The following is a 21,182-nucleotide window of genomic DNA, read 5'->3' as shown; positions in this document are numbered from 1 at the left end:
CCACTTGAGACTGCTGTTTCAGTCTGTTTACTCAAGCAATCAAGGAAATAGACATGCTTTTTTCAAACCACAGCAGCTTTATTCAAAGCCCATCACAGACAATGAGGACACATTTAAACTGCAGCTTTATTCAAAGCCCACCACAGACAATGAGGACACATTTAAACTGAAAAAAAACCAGTTTAAACGAATGGGCAATTCATCCAAACCCATTACAGACAATGGGGACAGTTTGGATCCCTTTTGTTTAGCCCAGATACATCCAGATTTGGGCAGGGAAGGTTTTGGCCCCAATTGGGGTATAAAAAATAGCTTCTCAGAAGCCATCGCTCTCTCTGTGGCCTCGCCTCCGTGCCCTCTACAACGTGGGAGCCTGCCTAAAGGAGTGGAACACCAGCAGTTTACTTTTAAAATACTGGGGTGTTTTCACTTTGGGGCAGTGAAGATCAAAGATCGCAGGGCACGGAGCAGACGGTTTTTCATTGGTGAGCATATATCTTTCTGGCCCATTACAAGGCAACTTAGAATAGGTATAGGGGTGGGAATTAAGTGGGAATTTTGTTAGAACTGTGATTTTAGTCAATTTTCCCTCGTTATGTCCGTTTTCTCCTCCCCTATTTAAGTAACAGTGTTGCACTAGCAGAGAAGTGCTGTAGTGAACACTGAGTTCCGTATTAAAAGTGCTGTATTTAAATAAAAGTGTTGCACTAAGCAGGGAAGTGCTGTAGTGAACATTAAGTGATTTGTAAGAAGTAAAGTGCTGTATTTAAGTAACAGTGTTGCACTAGCAGAGAAGTGCTGTAGTGAACACTGAGGCCTAGAAATTCAGTGGCCTGCGCCACCAGTTTGCGCCCAAAGAGGGCTTTTGCGCCTCTGGCCACAACCACCGCGATATTTAGCGGGGCGCTAATGGCGGCGTTAGCCTGTAGCGCTGCGCCACCACCGATGACGTCATTGGTGTGCGCAGCGCCCCGCTACCACCCCGAGCGCCATATTAGGTCGCAGCCGCCTCTTCCGCGCCGGCCGCAAACAGCGACCGGTACACAGGGGCCTACCTGTGGCGGTAGTGGGGCGAGTTAAGGTGGAGGTGCGGCCGGCCGGTTTTTCGGCGGCCACCTGCCCGCACCTCCGTCCCCGGCCTCCTACACCCCCCCCCGCGGCATTGCCGGCTGTTTCCCGAGAGCCCGGCACTTCTCCTTGGTGCCGGGCTCATTTGCCGGCACTCGCGAGCGGGGATCGCGCTGCTGCAGGCACACAGAATCACAGAATCACAGAATCCCCACAGTGCAGATAGAGGCCATTTCGGCCCATCGAGCCTGCACCAACACATATCCCACCCTATCCCTGTAACCCCACGTATTTAATCCCCTAACACGAAGGGTCAATTTATCAAAGCCAAATCAACCTAACCCGCAGACCTTTGGACTGTGGGAGGAAACCGGAGCACCCGGAGGAAACCCACGCAGACACAGGGAGAATGTGCAAACTCCACACAGACAGTCGCCCGAGGCCAGATTTGAACCCGGGTCCCTGGCGCTGTGAGGCAACAGTGCTAACCACTATGCCACCGTGGGAGGAAGGCCTGCAGTACCGCGGGTGGCGCTGCGGCACTTTGCGCGCTGAAACCCTTGTTTAGCGGCCGGCTTCCACTTGGGGCGCTGAAACTGAATATCCCGATGGCGCAAGTGGCTCCGCGCACAGTGGTAATTCCGGCACCCAGGCGAGCTGGGTGCCCCAAACTGAATTTTTAGCCCTGAGTTCTGTATTAAAAGTGCTGTATTTAAATAAAAGTGTTGCACTAAGCAGGGAAGTGCTGTAGTGAACATTAAGTGATTTGTAAGAAGTAAAGTGCTGTATTTAAGTAACAGTGTTGCACTAGCAGAGCAGTGCTGTAGTGAACACTGAGTTCTGTATTAAAAGTGCTGTATTTAAATAGGAGTGTTGCACTGAGCAAAGAGCGCTCTAGTGGACACTAAGTGTACTGCATTAAGCAAAAGTGCTGTACCAGGCACAGGTGTCCTGTATCGATTATTTTAAGTTGTTTCTTTCTTTTGTTTCAATAAATGCTGGTCTGTTTTGCACCCAAACCACGAGTCACGTTTTCTGTCTACATCGCTACCGAATAAGTCCGGCGGTCAGAACCAGGAATAGGGGAGCACTTCAAAACCGCACGGGGGTCCCTGGAGCAGCTCAGAGGCTTCTGACTGGCCAGAGACAATAACCCCAACCCCACTAGCGTGTGTGCTAAATTCCTACACTAGATGTAATATCTCCAAGTTTGCAGATGACACAAAGCTGGGTGGGCACGTGTGCTGTGAGGAGGATGCAGAGAAACTCCAGTATGATTTGGATAGGTTGGGTGATTGGGCAGAAGCATGGCAGATTCAGTATAATGTGGATAAATGCAAGATTATCCACTTTGGTAGCAAAAACAGGAAAGCAGATTATTATCTGAACGGCAATAGATTGGGAAAAGGGGAAGTGCAACGAGACCTGGGTGTCCTTGTGCACCAGTCGCTGAAGGTAAGCATGCAGGTGCAGCAGGCGGTTAAGAAGGCAAATGGTATGTTGGCCTTCATAGCGAGAGGATTCGAGTACAGGAGCAAGGATGTCTTGCTGCAGTTGTACAGGGCCTTGGTGAGACCACACCTTGAGTATTGTGTGCAGTTTTGGTCACCTTATCTGAGGAAGGATGTTCTTGCCATGGAGGGAGTGCAGCGAAGATTCACCAGACTGATACCTGGGATGGCAGAAATGATGTAAGAAGAGAGATTGTGTCGATTAGGCTTATATTCGCTAGAGTTTAGAAGAATGGGAGGGGATCTCATTGAAACTTATAAAATTCTAACAGGACTAGACAGACTAGATGTAGGAAGGATGTGCCCAATGGTGGGGGAGTCCAGAACCAGGGGTCACAGTCTAAGGATAAGGGGTAAGCCATTTAGGACTGAGATGAGGAGGAATTTCTTCACCCAGAAAGTGGTGAACCTGTGGAATTCTCTACCACAGAAGGCAGTTGAGGCCAATTCATTAAATATATTCAAGAAGGAGTTCGATATATTTCTTAAGGCTAAAGGGATCAAGGGATATGGGGAGAAGGCAGGGACAGGGTACTGAATTTGGATGATCAGCCATGATCTCATTAAATGGCAGAACAGGCTCAAGAGGCCGAATGGCCTACTCCTGCTCCTATCTTCTATGTTTCTATGTTTCTAAATATGTGGGGAAATGTTTAAATTGCACAATAAAATATCCAGTGCTATTACTTATCAGTACCAGTGTCATTTGTTGTTCCTCTATAATCAGACAGGAGGAAAATTGAACCGAGCAGTAGGACATGGGTTTCCTGGCTACAACTCCCAACATTGTGAGTTTACAATCTCAGTCATGTTATTAAGCACTTGATTGCCACTGACAACCACAACTCGCTCTCAATCGCACTCTAGCTGATGTGCCATTACCCATTGCAATTTCTGTCCTCAGTTAAGTATATTCATGCACCGAGGCCATCGCAATTTCTTTACCCTCTCCAGCTTCTGAATCTGATATAATGCTAGCAGTTCACATCTTTCTCTAACTCTTTTCTCTGTTTTTTTTTAAACTTTATTATTCTTCAACTGATAGCAAATTTTGGATCTTCGAGGTCTTACTGCCAGGCCGGCAGTTGATAGCCATGGTGTGACCTATGGAGGAGGTACAGAGGTGGCGCTGAATGTCATCAGCGTGCTTGTGGAAGCCAAGCATGAGCTTCTGTATGATGCTGCCAAGGAATAGGATACCAATGATGAAATGGAGGGGAGCGAGGATGGAGTTCTGGGATATACTGGAGGTCACTTCATATGGGCATGGGAGGAGAAACCATCGGAGGAGATGTAATGCCTATTATAGGACAGGTATGAATGGAATTGTGAAAGAGCAGTGCATGGAGGTTCACTGCAAAGGAGAGATGTGGGGAATCTTGAAAAGGCATTGATGGGAGAGGTGGGAGCAAAACTGCAAGGCAATAACACATTCTAGCACTTTGGACAGAAAGGGAAGGTGGAAGATTTTTTTCCGTTCATGCGATGTGGGCGTCGTTGGCAAGGCCAGCATTTATTGCCCATCCCTAATTGCCCTTGAGAAGGTGTAGTGAGCCACTTTCTTGAACCACTGCAGTCCGTGTGGTCAAGGTACTCCCACAGTGCTGTTAGGGAGGGCGTTCCAGGAATTTGACCCAGCGACGATGAAGGATCGGCGATATACTTCCAAGTCAGGATGGTGTGTGACTTGGAGGGGAACTTGGAGGTGGTGGTGTTCCCATGCACTTGCTGCCCTTGTCCTTCTAGCTGGTAGAGGTCGCAGGTTTGGGAGGTGCTGCTGAAGAAGCCTTGGTGAGTTGCTGCAGTGCATCTTGTAGATGGTACACACGGCAGCCACGGTATGCCGGTGGTGGAGGGAGTGAATGTTTAAGGTGCTGGATAGGATGTCAATCAAGCAGGCTGCTTTGTCTTAGATGGTGTCGAGCTTCTTGAGTGTTGTTGGAGCTGCACTCATCCAGGCAAGTGGAGAGTATTCCATCACACTCCTGACTTGTGCCTTGTAGATGGTGGAACGGCTTTGGGGAGTCAGGAGGTGAGACACTCGCCGCAGAATACCCAGCCTCTGACCCGCTCTTGTTGCCACAGTATTTATTTGGTTGGTCCAGTTAAGTTTCTGGTCAATGGTGACCCCCAGGATATTGATGGTGGGAGGTTCGGCGATGGTAATGCCATTGAATGTCAAGGGGCGGTGGTTAGACGCTTACTTGTTGGAGATAGTCATTGCCTGGCACTTGTGTGCTGCAAATGTTACCTGCCACTTATCAGCCCAAGCCTGAATGTCATCTAGGTCTTGCCACTTGTGGGCCTGGACTGCTTCATTATCTGAGGAGTTGCGAATGGAACTGAACACTGTGCAGTCATCAATGAACATCCCCACTTCTGATCTTATGATGGAGGGAAGGTCATTGATAAAGCAGCTGAAGATGGCTGGGCCTAGGACACTGCCCTGAGAAACTCCTGCAGCGATGTCCTGGGGCTGAGATGATTGACCTTCAACCACCACAACCATCTTCCTTTGTGCTAGGTGTGACTCCAGCCATTGATAAAGTGGCAGTTGGAGAAAATAAAGAAGTTAAAATTATTTTTTTAATTTGCTTGCTTCGATGGATGTAGAGACAGTGCAAGAGGATAGAGATAAGCTAATGATGTTGGTGAGAATGGAGCTAAGGAGGAAAGTTGGGTGATCAGAAGCTGGGGCAGGAGGGGATTGAACAGGTGGTGGGCTTCCTGGCCCGATGAATTTAATAAGGGCTGGGTGGTGGGGCGGGGGTGGAGATTGAGGAGAAACTTTGAAGAATGGGCTGTGGGCACTTGGTCAGAAAGAGTGAAGCAGCAATGATTGAGAATCAAACCAGCGCAAGAGACAAGGACAGAACTGCGCAGTGGATGGCTTCAATTTTAGATATGAAGAAGCCAATCAGCTCATTGCATTAGGTGCCCGAGGTGGACAATGCGATGGAGAAAGCCCTGCGAAACAGTTCTTACTTCTAACTGCATTCAGCATGATAGAAATTGTATCCATCAGGATTAGTAATAGAAGAACTAGCACAAGGTCACAGTTGCACTGTGTTCTGCAGGTGCCATAACTTAGCAATTGCAGTGTAACTGGGACAGACCTTTAAGTGGTCACACATCAGTGTGAAAACACATTTTGCAATCTACTTCATCTGATAAGAAGTTAAAATTATTTTTTTAATATGAGTGCCTCGATGGATGTGGAGACAGGTCACACTTGATATGAATTACATAGATGACTAGTTTTTTTTTGGGGGGGCAGCAAATACCTGATCAGATAATCTTTGCTCTTTCAAACGCAAAAGCAAAATACTCCGGACTCTTGAAATCTGGAAAAACCCCAGAAAATGCTGGAAATACTCAGCAGGTCAGGCAGCATCTGCGGAGAGAGAAATCTTTGCCCATTTACTTACTCTTTGTATATATCTCTCCATTAGCTCCTCAAACTCACTATAGCCGTGTGTTCATAGGCTTCTGTAGATTACATCAATTTCTAAACAAAAGCTATTACTATTTTTGAAGTTCATTTGGTTGATTAATATTAATATTACTAAAAAGACATCAGGCTTACACAGTGATGTGTAGAATGAACTCAACCCATGGGCACTTCAAGAACAACTTTTGTTTACACTGGAAATGTTAAAAGTGGTGACAGCTTTAAGCCAAGAATAAAGTTTTCCCATGCCAAATTTTACCTGTATAAAACTGGTACAAATTATTACCCTTGTAGTTACGGGTTCAATCTTATTTTACTCTGGAATACTATTAAGAAAAGCCCTTTCATCAGCCGGCATCAAATTCTATGAGCCAATTGTAACCAGAAAGCAAGGAGGTGAATTTCCCTAGCGGTTCTCCCACCCATCTACCGTAACTTCAACGGAAAAGCAATGTAAATCCAGGAAAAATGGCTTAAACAGCATTTACACTGCTGGCTCTTTAGCAGAAGTAACAGTTTAAGAGCATTAGAACCATCCACCCCCACCCCCCGGAAATTCACCCCCACGTACTTAAGTCATGCCAGAACCAAATTCTGTGCAGTAGGCATTAATATGCACACACAACACAAACACCACAATCTGACTTATCTGAGCACCGACTAGTGTAAATGGTGCCATTCAGAGTTTCATCTTGGCAGCATCAAAAGTAAGCTGTAACAGAGTTATTTCAGAATAGGGCTAAATTTAGTTTTGCTAAAATGAATGTGGCTTATTAATATTGTAGTTCAAATAAGTTAACTTGCAAGGGCAGTAGAATCATTTCTGTCACCTTGCAATCAATACCACTGACAGCATATCTATATGGATCTGTGCATAACGTGAATTATATAGCATGATAATTAAATAAGAAAAGAAACTACGTTTATATAGCGCTTTTCCTGACCTCAGGATGTCCCAAAGCGCTTTACAGCCAATGAAGTACTTGTGAAGCGTAGTCACTGTTGTAATCTGGCAAATGCAGCAGCCAATTTGCACTCAGCAAGCTCCCATAAACAGCAATGTGATAATGACCAGATAATTTGTTTTAGTGATGTTAGTTGAGGAATAAATATTGGCCAGGACACTGGGGAGAACTCCCCTGCTGCTCTTTGAATAATGCCACGGAATCTTTTAGATCAACCTGAGAGGGCAAACGGGGCCTCGGTTTAACGTCTCATCCGAAATAAGTGTGACTAACGACACTGAAACGGCACTGAATACGCAACACATGAAACGTAAAGTGTCTGTTAATAGTAGCTTTAATGATTGGCTAGATACTGTTTCTATGGTGATGATTAATCACAACAACATCTTTGGAAGTTGCCCTGAAAAACATGGCCAGTCAAGGAGAAATTGATTGTGCTTGTTCACAGTATTACGACGTGCGTGGATTCTTTAGCGCAGTCAAGACCATCTACGGCCCAAGCACCCAAGGCTCTTCCCCACTGCGGGCCAAGAACGGAGAGGTGCTCATCAAGGACAGGGAAGCAGTCAGTGCCCGCTGGAAGGAGCACTTCGAAGATCTCCTTAACCACGACTCTGTCTTCGACACGAGTGTCCTCAACTCCATCCTACAGCATGCTACCCACTACCATCTCAGCACAACCCCAGCCCGGCATGAGGTTGAAAAGGCCATCCAACAACTGAAGAACAACAAGGCCTCAGGAGCAGATGGAATCCCCGCCGAGGCACTAAAGCATGGCGGAGAAGCACTACTGGCGCGAATTCATGAACTCATTTCTCTTATCTGGAAGGAGGAGAGCATGCCAGGGAATCTTAGAGACGCCGTAATTGTGACCATCTTCAAGAAAGGTGACAAGTCCGATTGCGCTAATTACAGAGGCGCTTCCCTGCTATCTGCCACAGGGAAAGTCATTGCAAGAATCCTCCTCAATTGCCTTCTCCCAGTGGCCGAAGAGCTCCTCCCAGAGTCGCAATGCGGATTCCGCCCACTAAGGGGCACAATGGACATGATCTTCACCGCACGTCAATTACAAGAGAAATGCAGGGAACAGCACCAACCACTGTACATGGCCTTCTTTGATCTCACAAAGGCCTTTGACACTGTCAACCGTGAGGGATTATGGAGTGTCCTCCTCAAATTCGGCTGCCCTCAAAAGTTTGTCACTATCCTCCGCCTGCTTCATGACGACATGCAAGCCGTGATCCTGACCAACGGTTCGGCCACAGGCCCAATTCACGTACGAACCGGGGTCAAGCAAGGCTGTGTCATCGCACCAACGCTCTTCTCAATCTTCCTTGCTGCAATGCTCCATCTCACCCTCAGTAAACTCCCCACTGGAGTGGAGCTAATTTACAGAACAAACGGGAAACTGTTCAACCTCCGTCGCCTCCAGTCCAGATCCAAGGTCGTCCCATCCTCTGTTGTCGAATTACAGTATGCAGACGATGCTTGCGTCTGCGCTCACTCAGAGGTAGAACTCCAAACCATCGTAAATACCTTCACCGAAGCATATGAGAGCATGGGCCTTACACTAAACATCCGTAAGACAAAGGTCCTCTACCAACCTGCCCCCGCCACACAGTGCTGCCCCCTGATTATCAAAATCCACAACAAGGCCTTGGACAACGTGGACCACTTTCCATACCTCGGGAGCCTACTGTCAACAAGGGCAGACGTCGACGACGAAGTCCAACACCGCCTTCAGTGTGCCAGTGCAGCCTTCGGTCGCCTGAGGAAGAGAGTGTTTGAAGACCAGGACATCAATCCCGGCACTAAGCTTATGGTCTACAGGGCAGCAGTGATACCTGCCCTGCTGTATGCCTCAGAGACATGGACCATGTACAGCTGGCACCTCAAAGCACTGGAGAGGTACCACCAACGCTGCCTCCGCAAGATCCTGCAAATCCATTGGCAGGATAGGCGCACCAACGTCAGTATTCTTGCTCAGGCCAACATCCCCAGCATCGAAGCTTTGACCACGCTCAATCAGCTCCGATGGACGGGTCACATTGTCCGCATGCCCGATACGAGACTCCTAAAACAAGCGCTCTATTCGGAGCTCCGGCACGGCAAGAGAGCCCCAGGTGGGCAGAGGAAACGCTTCAAGGACACCCTCAAAGCCTCCTTGAAAAAGTGTAACATCCCCACTGACACCTGGGAATCCCTGGCCCAAGGCCGCACAAAGTGGAGGAGAAGCATCCGGGTGTTACGTCCGTGTAATAATCAGAGACAGACTGCGGAGAATGGTACAACGGTGTTTACTCAACGTGGCTCAGACTGCAACTGATCTGTACAGATCAGCACTCAGTGTTATATACAGGTGTGGTCACTGCCAGTACTACAGTATACATGAGCTGTAAGAAGTAGTTCCCCCTTAAAGGTACATACATTACAATTCCTCCCCTTTTAGATTAACAGTACCGTAACACTCATTTAACAATTAAATATCAAACTAATTACAATTAACACTTTTAACATGCAACATTGGCTGAAAATAGTCTATTTATAAATTCAGTCTTTGGGGAGGCTTCCTGATCCTTTCTGGATAGCGCCTTTCCCGAGTGTCTTGCTCTTGGTGCGGAGGCGATTTTGGCCCCCTGTCGTCGGTTGGTTCATCAGCTTCCGATGCTACTGTTCCTGGGGTAGATGCTACCTGTACGTCGGGTTCATCACCAGGTGCATATGGGCGAGGCATGGGGTTGACTTGTTCCTGTGACTCTAGGATCTGGTCAGCATGGCGTCTCACGATGCTCTCCCCAATGTCCACTGTGTACATTAGTGAGCCCTGCCGTGTGCATAACATTCCTGGCTGCCATTTTTCTGTTCGGTAGCCGCGGGCCAAGACTGGTTGCCCTACATTGAAGCTCCTTGTTGGCTTCTCATGGGTGTGCTGGAATTGTTTACTCTCAACATCTCTTCGTACGTTTGGTCTGAGCAAATCCAGGCGAGATCTTAACCTTCGGTTAAAGAATATCATGGCTGGGGCCTGGTTGGTGACTGCATGTGTCGCATTCCGGTAGGCGAACAGGAAATTGTCCACCTTGTGCTGCAGCGGAATGTTGTCATTGTACATAGCCTTTATTGCCTTCTTAAAGGTTTGTACGAACCTCTCAGCCAATCCATTTGTGGCTGGATGATACGGGGCGGATGTGTAATGCCTTACCCCATTCTTTTTCAAGAACCTCCGGAAATCTTCGGACACAAACTGTGGTCCGTTGTCGGAGCAAATCTGTTTTGGCAAGCCATTCCTGGCAAAAATGGTCCATAGGACTGCAACAGTTTTCTCCGTGGTGGTGGAGGACATTTTGATGATCTCAGGCCATTTCGAGTGCGCATCCACGGCTATTAAAAACATTGAGTCCATGAATGGACCAGCAAAATCAATATGCACCCGTTGCCATGGAGATGAGGGCCACTCCCATGGGTGTAGAGGGGACTGTGGTGGTGCATTTTGGACTTTCTGGCATCCTGAGCAGCTCTTGGTCAGGTCCTCGATTTGTTTATCGATTCCCGGCCACCACACATAAGCCCTGGCTAGGCTTTTCATTTTTACCCCTCCCAGATGACCCTCATGAAGCTCATTGAGCACTCTATCCCTTAACTTGGGTGGAATTACCACTCGGGAGCCACACATCAAGGTCCCCCAGCACACTGACAGCTGTTCTCTCCTTGTCGAGAATGCTGGCAACAGTGAGTCGCCATGTGCTGGCCATCCCTTCACCGTCAAATCATATACCCGAGAGAGTGTCGGGTCATTTCGGGTTTCCTTTTCGATATAAGCGTTAGTTACCGGTAGGTATTCAAATATAGTCGAATGGAATATTTCGACAGGATCCACTGCTGGTGCTTCCTCCGCAGTAGGCAGTGGCAGGCGTGATAGCCCATCAGCATTTCCATGCTGTTTCGTGCCCTTATATTCAATCTCATAGTGGTGCGCCCCTAGAAAAAGTGACCATCTTTGTAGTCGTTGTGCAGTCATCACCGGAACGCCCTTCTTCGGATTAAAAATGGAGACAAGAGGCTGGTGATCAGTCAGCAAGGGAATTTCTGCCCGTGCAGATAGTGATTGAACTTTTTCACTCCCCACACTAGGCTGAGGGCCTCCCTGTCAATCTGGGCGTAGTTACGCTTGGCTGAGGTTAGTGATCGTGACGCGAAGGCTATTGGCCTCTCTGAGCCGTCCGAGAATTTGTGCGACAGCACCGCTCCAATGCCGTAGGGTGACGCATCACATGTCAACCGAATTGGTAATGCTGGGTTGTAATGGGCCAATACCTCTTTCGATGTGATTAGTGTTTTGCTGTTCTGGAAAGCTCGTCTACATTCGTCACTCCACTTCCATGGCACCCCAGTTTGCAGTAGGGTGTTCAGTGGGTGTAGTATTGTAGACAAATTTGGCAAGAACTTATGGTAGTAGTTTACCAGCCTGAGGAACAACCTCAGTTGTGACACACTTTCCGGTGCTGGAGCCTTGACTACTGCCTCAATCTTCTCTGGGGACTTATGTAACCCCTCTTTATCGATAACGTGGCCACAATACGATATTTGTTTTCTAAAAAACTCGCACTTGGGGCGGTTAGCTCGGAGCCCATATTCCTGTAATCTAGTGAGCACCTGCTCCAGGTTGGCAAGGTGATCACTGTCATTTTCGCCCGTGACCAGGATGTCGTCCAAATAACATTGGGTCCCTGGGACCCCTCGCAGGACTTGTTCCATTGCCCTCTGCCAAAATTGCCGGAGCTGATGCTACCCCGAATACCAACCGGTTGTATTGGTAGAGACCTTTATGGGTGTTGATTGTAAGGTATTTTTTTGATGCTTCTTCTACCTCCATTTGCAGATTCGCCTGGGCCAGATCAATCTTAGTGAAGCGTTTCCCTCCAGATAGCGAGGCGAAAATATCTTCAATCCGCGGAAGTGGATATTGTACGGTGTGAAGGATCGGGTTCACTGTTACCTTAAAGTCCCCACAGATGCGAACCTTCTTTGGTTCCCCAGGCGTGCTGCTCAACTACTTTTTCATCACAGGGACGATGGGTGTAGCCCACTCGCTCCAGTCTACCTTGGACAGTACACCTGAACGTTCCAGACTCTCCAGCTCTGCTTCGACGGCTGGACGATTGCATTAGGTAGCGGTCTGGCCTTAAAAAATTTTGGGCTTGCGTTTTCTTCAATTTTTATCGTCGCTGTCATGCCTTTTAGTGTTCCGAGTCCTTGCTGGAACACTTCTTTCGCGTCAGTTAGGATCTTTGAAAGTCGCCCAGGTGTGACGTCGTCATCCTTTTTGTCAGCCACAGTCAGTGCCTGTATGGAATGCCAATCTAGTTGTATTTTCCGGATCCATTCACGTCCCAGTAATGGTGGTCCTCCATCTTGCAATACATACAGGTCTAGTTTTGGTGTTTTCTTAACGTTATATATAACGGTCACCCTTATTTTTCCTTTGGGGTAGACTTTTTGCCCCGTGTACGTCTTCAAAATAATTTTTGTGTCTCTCAAGGGTATGTGTGAGAATAGCCGCTCGTAGTCCCATCGGTTTATGACTGTTAGGGCTGATCCTGTGTCCAATTCCATCTTTACCTGGACTCCTGCTATCTTGAGAGTGACCCAAATGGTTCGGTGATCCTCCGTTGTGATCACATTATGTAGTTTCAGACAACTCAGTTCCCTGCTTTCGGAGTCGTTATCACTCTTTTGTTCGTCTGAACTACTCTCCGTCATCTTATGTACCTTCTGGTACTTTCCTTTGGTAGGTTTCTTATTGCTGGTTTTCTTTCCCGACCTGCAGACTCGTGCTATGTGTCCTACTTTTCCACACTGTCTGCACACTTTGTCTTTGAACCAGCAATCATTCTGGTCATGTGTTGTTCTGCTGCAGCGATAGCACTTCTCTGTTCCATGTGACATTTCGTTTGTGCCATATTCTTGCGGTCTCTGTTGTATCTCTGCAGCGCCCCGTGCTGCTGCTTCATATGATACCGCAATGCTGAAAGCCTTTTCTAGCGTAAGGTCCTTTTCAGATAAAAGCCATTTCTGGGTTCCTTCACTTTGAAGCCCACACACAAACTTGTCCCTTAAGGCATCTGTCAGTCCCGCTCCAAACTGGCAGTGTTTCGATAGTTTGCGCAGTTCTGTTAAATGATCAGCATTGCTTTCATCCTTATGCTGGTTCTGTTTGTGAAACTTGAATCTTTCTGCTATCAGCAGCGGTGTGGGGTTTAAATGTTCCTTTAGTATTGTTACTATGTCTTCAAAACTCTTTTCCATTGGCTTCGTTGGGGTTACTAGATTTCGTAATAAACCATACGTCTTTGCACCCATTAAGTTTAACAATACCGACGCTTTCTTGTCATCTGACACCCCATTTGCCTTGCAGTACACCTCTATTCGTTCGACATATGTAGTCCAATCTTCGACTTCATTGTCAAATGCGGTGATACTGCCACTCTTCGGCATTTTGGGTGTGGTTTAAAATGGCGTCTCCCAATTGCTTAAAATGGCGTCTCCCGCGCTTTCCTTCCTCCCCCGCTGCTGCCGACGCCGCTCCCGGCGGTTTCTGCGCGTCTCTCTGTCCCTCTCTCCGACGCTGCTCAGCCCCTGAACACCAGCTGCGCCCTGTGCGCTCTGCCCTCTCTCTCTCCCCCTTCGACGCTGGTCAGCCCTTTGCTGTGCCGCTCGGTCGGGCTCTAGCCCGCTGCCGTCCGGGAAGGGTCTGCGCACTACCTGTTGCCAGCCCGTTTCGCTGGACCACCTCGACTGGAAAGCCAAGCCTGGCTCTCGACAGCCTCCCCCGCAATTCTCGAGTCTCTGCTGGATGACTGGGCGGTTGCCCGTGGTCGACGCCCGAGTCTCTGGCCTTGACCTCCAATCCACTGATCTCCAGGAACGAATCCCCGGGAGGTGATGCAGAGTTGCAGGTAGGTTCGAACCTGCCTCGTTGCCAATGTTACGTCCGTGTAATAATCAGACAAAGACTGCGGAGAACGGTACTATGGTGTTTACTCAACGTGGCTCAGACTGCAACTGATCTGTACAGATCAGTACTCAGTGTTATATACAGGTGTGTTCACTGCCGGTACTACAGTATACATGAGCTGTAAGAAGTAGTTCCCCCCTTAAAGGTACATACATTACACCGGGAAGGCGCCGAACATCTCAAGTCTCTTCGCCGGGAGCAAGCGGAAGCCAAGCGCAGGCAGCGCAAGGAGCGCACGTCAACCCAAGCACCCCACCCACCCGCCCCGTCAACCACCGTCTGCCCCACCTGTGACAGAGACTGTAGGTCCCGCATTGGACTCATCAGTCACCTGCAAACTCATTTTTAATGTGGAAGCATGTCATCCTCGGTTCCGAGGGACTGCCTACGAAGAAGAAGAAGAGAAGAGAGGAAGACATAACTTGAGCTGTGGAGAGTTGAGAATGCAGTCATACTCTGTTTATATTGATATCCGGAGTCATTCCAGTAAATGCCTGTCAGGTAGCAGTCCAGGGTCTACAGGGTTTAATACTCCACACCTTAGATTATTCCAATGGTAGTATGGCTGTGAGTCCATTAATTTCTGATCACCAGACTGGTGTTCACTGTTGTACTGAGACACACAGCAGATCTAAAGCTCAGTTCCACACAAAACCAAGTAATAATTTTCCGGAATAACAACAGAAAATGCCGGAAACACTCAGCAGATCAGGCAGCATCGTGGAGAGAGAAACAGAGTTAACGTTTCAGGTCGATGACCCTTCAAGGATCACCGACCTGAAACGTTAACTCCGTTTCTCTCTCTACGGATGCTGCCTGACCTGCTGAGTGTTTCCAGCATTTTCTGTTGTTATTTCAGTTTTCCAGCATCCGCAGTATTTTGCTATTGGAATAATTTTCTGGAGCGAGCTTTAGATCAATCTGAATTGCATCAAATAATTTTAATTTGGTTCCGTTTGAAGCAGTTTGATTTGGAAGCATCTGCTCCTTTGCAAAGCTGCCATATTATATGCACAATGGGATAACAAGCCGTGTTTTTGTTCAACCAGTGCATGTGTAATACCACTTTGACAATTTATTGACAGTATATGTTTATGGGATAATGGTGTCAACACTTGCAGGGAACTGAATATTGTGTAGGAGGTTATTCAAAAATAACACTTGTGTGCTGGATGCATATGATTACAATGGTGATGACGTATCCAGTTTCTTCAGATGTTAATGTGCTTTACTGTTGCCAATCTATGAGCCCTCCATCCATGTCATAAGATTCCCTAATGATCTGGGGTGTTGCTGTATTTACAAAGGAGGCTAGAGAAAGGACTCAAGGGAAACTGTATTAAAAGGGTCAATGGGACTTAAAGCTCATAAACCACTGATCCTTGAACACTGAGAGAGGTGATAAAATAACAAGAGATACTAACCAAAATGTTCTAAAGTTATTTCGAAGCAGAAGGACTGGATTTTGGCAAATAATTACACCCACGTTCAACAAAGGAGTAAGCCAGCTTACTTATAGATCAGTTAACCTCATGTTGGTAGTAGGAAAGCTGGTAGATACAAGCCAGTAGGCCCTGATGCCTAAGTCCTAACATGCAGAAATGGAAATATCGGCACTCCGGCTGCCTGAAGGTCAAAGCTAGTCTGAATTATGTTCACCGCAATCTCATTCCAACTACAGGAAACTCTTTTTTGTCCGGCACCGACGGGACCGGCGTGGTGCCGGTTTATCAAAAGTCCGATTACAGAGAGGTATAGTAAAAGGTATGAGAGCCCCGTACAATGCCACAGATCCAGGCGTCCCTGTTGCATGGCAACAGGTGCAGGAAACCCGGCCACAGATCCAGGCGTCCCTGTTGCATAGCAACAGATGTAGGAACCCCGGTTACACCGCCACAGATCCAGGAACGGCCACTAATATGAAGTAAAACTTGCCTGAACCTACTCCTGAATTTTGCCGGTTAACAGAGATTTCCGGTTATTTAGGTGCCGGTAAATTGAGAGTTTCCTGTAGTTGATAATGACATTTGCAAGAGTTTGATATTTACAAGCATTCAAGAAGTGACACATTATTACAGCAATGTGGCGCAACAACTACTGAAACACCAACAATTTTCTACCAGTTGTTGTAAATACAGGCTCTACTGAATCTTTTTAAAGAGAGATAGGGTAAGTGGTAGCATGGGTGAGGATGTGACTGGTTGAAAAGTCCTCCTCCTTGTCAGCATCTTGCTTTGGGTTAGCCAGAGGAAAAGTGAATGAAGGCAGTTTATAATGTTATGAGGCCACCATAGCAGTTACTAGCTTAGCTTTTGCACATGCCTGACCAAGTTTCTTACTAGTGTTTGCCCTCCCAAATTATTATACAGGTAAGTTGAAGGTAGTCCAGGCAAAGATACAGCTGCCACAGGGCCTCCTATAGTTCCATCGCCAACAGGTTCGACCAGGAGGGTAATTAATGAAGGAGTGCCACACATATAAAGAGACTGCCAGGGTCAGGAACAGCAGGAAACTTACCTTGGCTGCTCTGGTGAGGTCGTTAAACTACTTCCTGCACTGCAAAGGTGAACGGGGAGTCCAGGAGATAGCACTTACTACCACAGCCATCTTCCTCCATAGAGCGCATACCACATTTTTGGTGAGTCTCTAGCCCTTGACTCCAAACCATCTGTCCCACCTATTCCATATCTCCATAAGGAGGACATCCAGGTCCAACTCCCTGAAGTTTGCCATTAATTTCTTCAATATGCCTGTTATCCTCCTGTGTCAGGTTGCTTGCTTCCTCCAGCGCTGCCATTTTCCCTTTAAGCAGCAGCAGGCTTTAGATCCTGCTGTTCATCTGATCTCTGCCTCTCCCAGCTACATTTTCTGCCCTCGCCCACCTCCCTTTGCCAGCCATTCAGAGCCCATTTGGGGCCAAACTTCCACCTTTGCAGGAATTATCTGACACCATCCCCACTCAGGTGTACCTGAGGCATTGCAAGCTCGCCATATGCTGATTACCTGGCTCTACAATTCAGGAGGCCAGGACCGTGACATCATGGTGGGCAGAAGTTTCCACCCCACCTCACTCCTGGTGGTGCCGTCACAATTGTAGGCCCAGTGTTCCTATGATATGATTAGTGAGCTGATGTAAATCTTGAGTGGCTACTACAGTGTAATGAGCCCAACTTCTTATCCTTGATGATTTATCCATTCTATTTATCAAATAGCTGTTTATAGGCTACTTACAGGCCTGCCAAGATTTAAAAGGTGCCCAATGGGTGTTTTTAAAAAAATATTAGTTCATGGGATGTGGGGGTCACTGGCAAGGCCAGCATTTATTGCCGATCCCTAGTTGCCCTTGAGAAAGTGGTGTTGAGCCGCCTTCTTGAACCGCTGCAGTCCGTGTTGTGCTAGGGAGGGACTTCCAGGATTTTGACCCAACGATGATGAAGGATCGGCGATATACTTCCAAGTCAGGGTGGTGTGTGACTTGAAGGGGAACTTGGAGGTGGTGGTGTTCCCATGCACCTGCTGCCCTTGTCCTTCTAGGTGGAAGAGGTCGCGGGTTTGGGAGGTGCTGCCAAAGAAGCCATGGCGAGTTGGTGCAGTGCATCTTGTAGATGGTACATACTGCAGCCACAGTACGCCGGTGGTGGAGGGAGTGAATGTTTAAGGTGGTGGATGGGGTGCCAATCAAGCAAGCTGCATGTCCTGGATGGTGTCGAGCTTCTTGAGTGTTGTTGGAGCTGCACTCATCCAGGCAAGTGGAGAGTATTCCATCACACTCCGTACTTGTGCCTTGTAGATGGTGGAAAGGCTTTGGGGAGTCAGGAGGTGAGACACTCGCCGCAGAATACCCAGCCTCTGACCTGCTCTTGTTGCCACAGTATTTATGTGGCTGGTCCAGTTAAGTTTCTGGTCAATGGTGACCTCCAGGATGTTGATGGTGGGGGATTCGGCGATGGTAATGCCAAAGGGCAGTGGTTAGACACTTGCTTGTTGGAGATCACAGAATCAGAATCACAGAAACCCCACAGTGCAGATAGAGGCCATTTCGGCCCATCGAGCCTGCACCAACACACATCCCACCCGACCCCCGTAACCCCTACACCAACACATATCCCACCCTATCCCCGTAACCCCACGTATTTAATCCCCCTAACACTAAGGGTCAATTTATCATAGCCAATCAACCTAACCCGCACATCTTTGGATAGTCATTGCCTGGCACTTGTGTGGTGCGAGTGTTACCTGCCACTTATCAGCCCAATCCTGAACGTGGTCCAGGTCTTGTTGCATGCGGGCATGGACTACTTCACTATCTGAGGAGTTGTGAATAGCACTAAACACTGTGCAGTCATCAGCGAACATCCCCATTTCTGACCTTATGTTGGAGGGAAGATCATTGATGAAGCAGCTGAAGATGGTTGGGCCTAGGACAGTGCCCTGAGGAACACCTGGAGCTGTGATGATTGACCTCCAACCACCATAACCATCTTCCTTTGTGCTAGGTATGACTCCAGCCAGTGGAGAGTTTCCCCCCCCCCCGATTCCCATTGACTTCAGTTTTACTAGGGCTCCTTGATGCCACACTCGGTCAAATGCTGTATTGATGTTAAGGGCAGTCACTCTCACCTCACCTCTGGAATTCAGCTCTTTTATCCATGTTTGGACCAAGGCTGTGATAAGGTTGGGAGCTGAGTGGTCTTGACGGAACACAAACTGGACATCAGTGAGCAGGTTATAGGCGAATAAGTGCCACTTGATAGCACTGTCGATGACACCTTCCATCACTTTACTGAGGACTGAGAGTAGACTGATGCGGCGGTAATTGGCCGGATTGGATTTGTCCTGATTTTTGTGGACAGGACATACCTGGGCAGTTTTCCACATTGTCAGGTAGATGCCAGTGTTGTAGCTGTACTGGAACAGCTTGGCTAGAGGCGCGGCTAGTTCTAGAGCACAAGTCTTCAGCACGACAGCCGGGATGTTGTCGAGGCCCACAGCCTTTGCTGTATCCAATGCGCTCAGCCGTTTCTCGATATCACGTGGGGTGAATCGAATTGGCTGAAAACTGGCTTCTATGATGGTGGGGAACCTCAGGAGGAGGCCGATATAGATCATCCACTCGGCACTTCTGGCTGAAGATGGTTGCAAACGCTTCAGCCTTGTCTTTTGCACTCACGTGCTGGGCTCCGCTGTCATTGCGTATGGGGATATTCATGCAGTCTCCTCCTCCCGTTAGTTGTTTAATGGTCCGCCACCATTCACGACTGGATGTGGCAGGACTGCAGAGCTTTGAACTGATCCATTGATTGTGTGATCTCTTAGCCCTGTGTGGGGCCCGGAATTGACCACAATACTCCAGCTGAGACCTAACCAGTGTTTTAACCGAGGCAGACGGAATAATCTCAGCAACTTCCTTCTTTATGATATTGCTGCACGGACGGAACATTTGGGAGCTAGGTTATGGAGGCAGTAATATCAAAGCTATCAACAAATCACTTGACTCACAGCCCTCCAAACCCCATTTGTGTGTCTACAGGGAGGGTGCCAATCCAAAGATACAGTTTTTGTCACTTTACTGAGGTAATGCCAAATGCATAATTGTTTGAACAAAACTGGTACTCCTACTGAACTGGGAGATTGACTATCTATCTAGTGTTCATAAAATCAGAACATGGTACAGCACAGAAGGAGGACATTCGGCCCATCAAGCCTGTGCCGGCTGTTTGAAAAAGCCACCCAATTAGTCCCACTCCTCTGCTCTTTCTCTATTTCCCCCTTTAAGTATTTATCCAATTCCATTTTGACAGTTATTATTCAATCTGTTCCCACCACCCATTCCCGATCATAACAACCCACTGTGTAATTTTTTTTATTCCTCATGTCGCCTCTGGTTCTTTTGCCAACGACCTTAAATCTTGTGTCCTCTGGTCACCGACCCTTCTGCCACTGGAAACAGTTTCTCCTTATTTACTCTATCAAAACCCTTCATGGTTTTGAACATCCCTATCAAATTTTCCCTTAACCTTCTCTGCTCTAAGGAGAACCAACCCCTGTTTCTCTAGTCTCTCCATGTAATGAAGCCTTTCATCCCTGGTAACATTCTCGTAAATCTCTTCTACACCCGCTCTAAGGCTTTGATATCCTTCCTAAAGTGTGGGGCCCGGAATTGACTACAATACTCCAGCTGAGGCCTAACCAGTGTTTTATAAAGGTGCAGCATAACTTCCTTGCTGTTATACTCTACGGGCTCGATTTTGCCAGGCCCGAGGAGGCGGGAATGGAGGCGTGTGGGGTGTTAAAATAGCAAAAAGTGGCGGGTGGGCCTGACCCCGCCTCCATCCCGCCTCCAAGCAATTTTCCCAAATGCGTGGTTTCTGATCCCATCTCCGTTCTGCCTCTAAGAGGCGGGATAGGCCCTTAAGGCCCTTAACAATCGCTGAATTCTCTCTATAATCCCATTTTGAGAGGCCTTTCTGATTTTAACACTTTTCCCACATGATGCACGCCTCCTCTGAAACACGACGGTGAAACTTGGCAGTACAGGTAGACTACCCTTTATCCGGACTTCCGAAAACCGAAACCCTCTAAAAACCGAAGGTTTTTTCGTTCAGCGTAAGTCGTGCGTACGACTTACGCTGAACGAAAAAACCTTCGGTTTTTAGAGGGTTCCGGTTGCGGAAGTTCGGATAAAGGGTAAGTCGTGCGCACGACCCCCCGCCGACCCCCCCGCCAGCCCCGACAACCGCCGACCCCGCCAGCCCCGACAACCGCCGACCCCGCCAGCCCCGACAACCGCCGACCCCGCCAGCCCCGACAACCGCCGACCCCCCCGTGGACCCTGCCGGCCCCGACAACCGCCGACCCCGCCAGCCCCGACAACCGCCGACCCCCCCGCGGACCCCGCCAGCCCCGACAACCGCTGACCCCCACCGCGGACCCCGCCGGCCCCGACCCCCGCCGACCCCGACTGACTTACGCTGAGCGTCAGCGTAAGTCGTGCGCACGACCCCCCGCCGACCCCCCCGCGGACCCCCGCCGACCCACCTTCCGAAATCCGAAATTCTCCTTTATCCGAAACTCGGCTGGTCCCGAGGTTTTTGGATAAATGATAGTCTACCTGTAGTACAATTGGATTGCTGACTATCAGCTGCAGCTCCACCATTAAATAGGAGATTTGA

Source organism: Somniosus microcephalus, chromosome 16 (genome assembly GCF_052327205.1).
Source record: "Somniosus microcephalus isolate GS21.2 chromosome 16, FLI_Smic_1.0, whole genome shotgun sequence".
Taxonomy (NCBI): domain Eukaryota; kingdom Metazoa; phylum Chordata; class Chondrichthyes; order Squaliformes; family Somniosidae; genus Somniosus; species Somniosus microcephalus.
Note: the sequence above shows the minus strand (reverse complement) of the source record.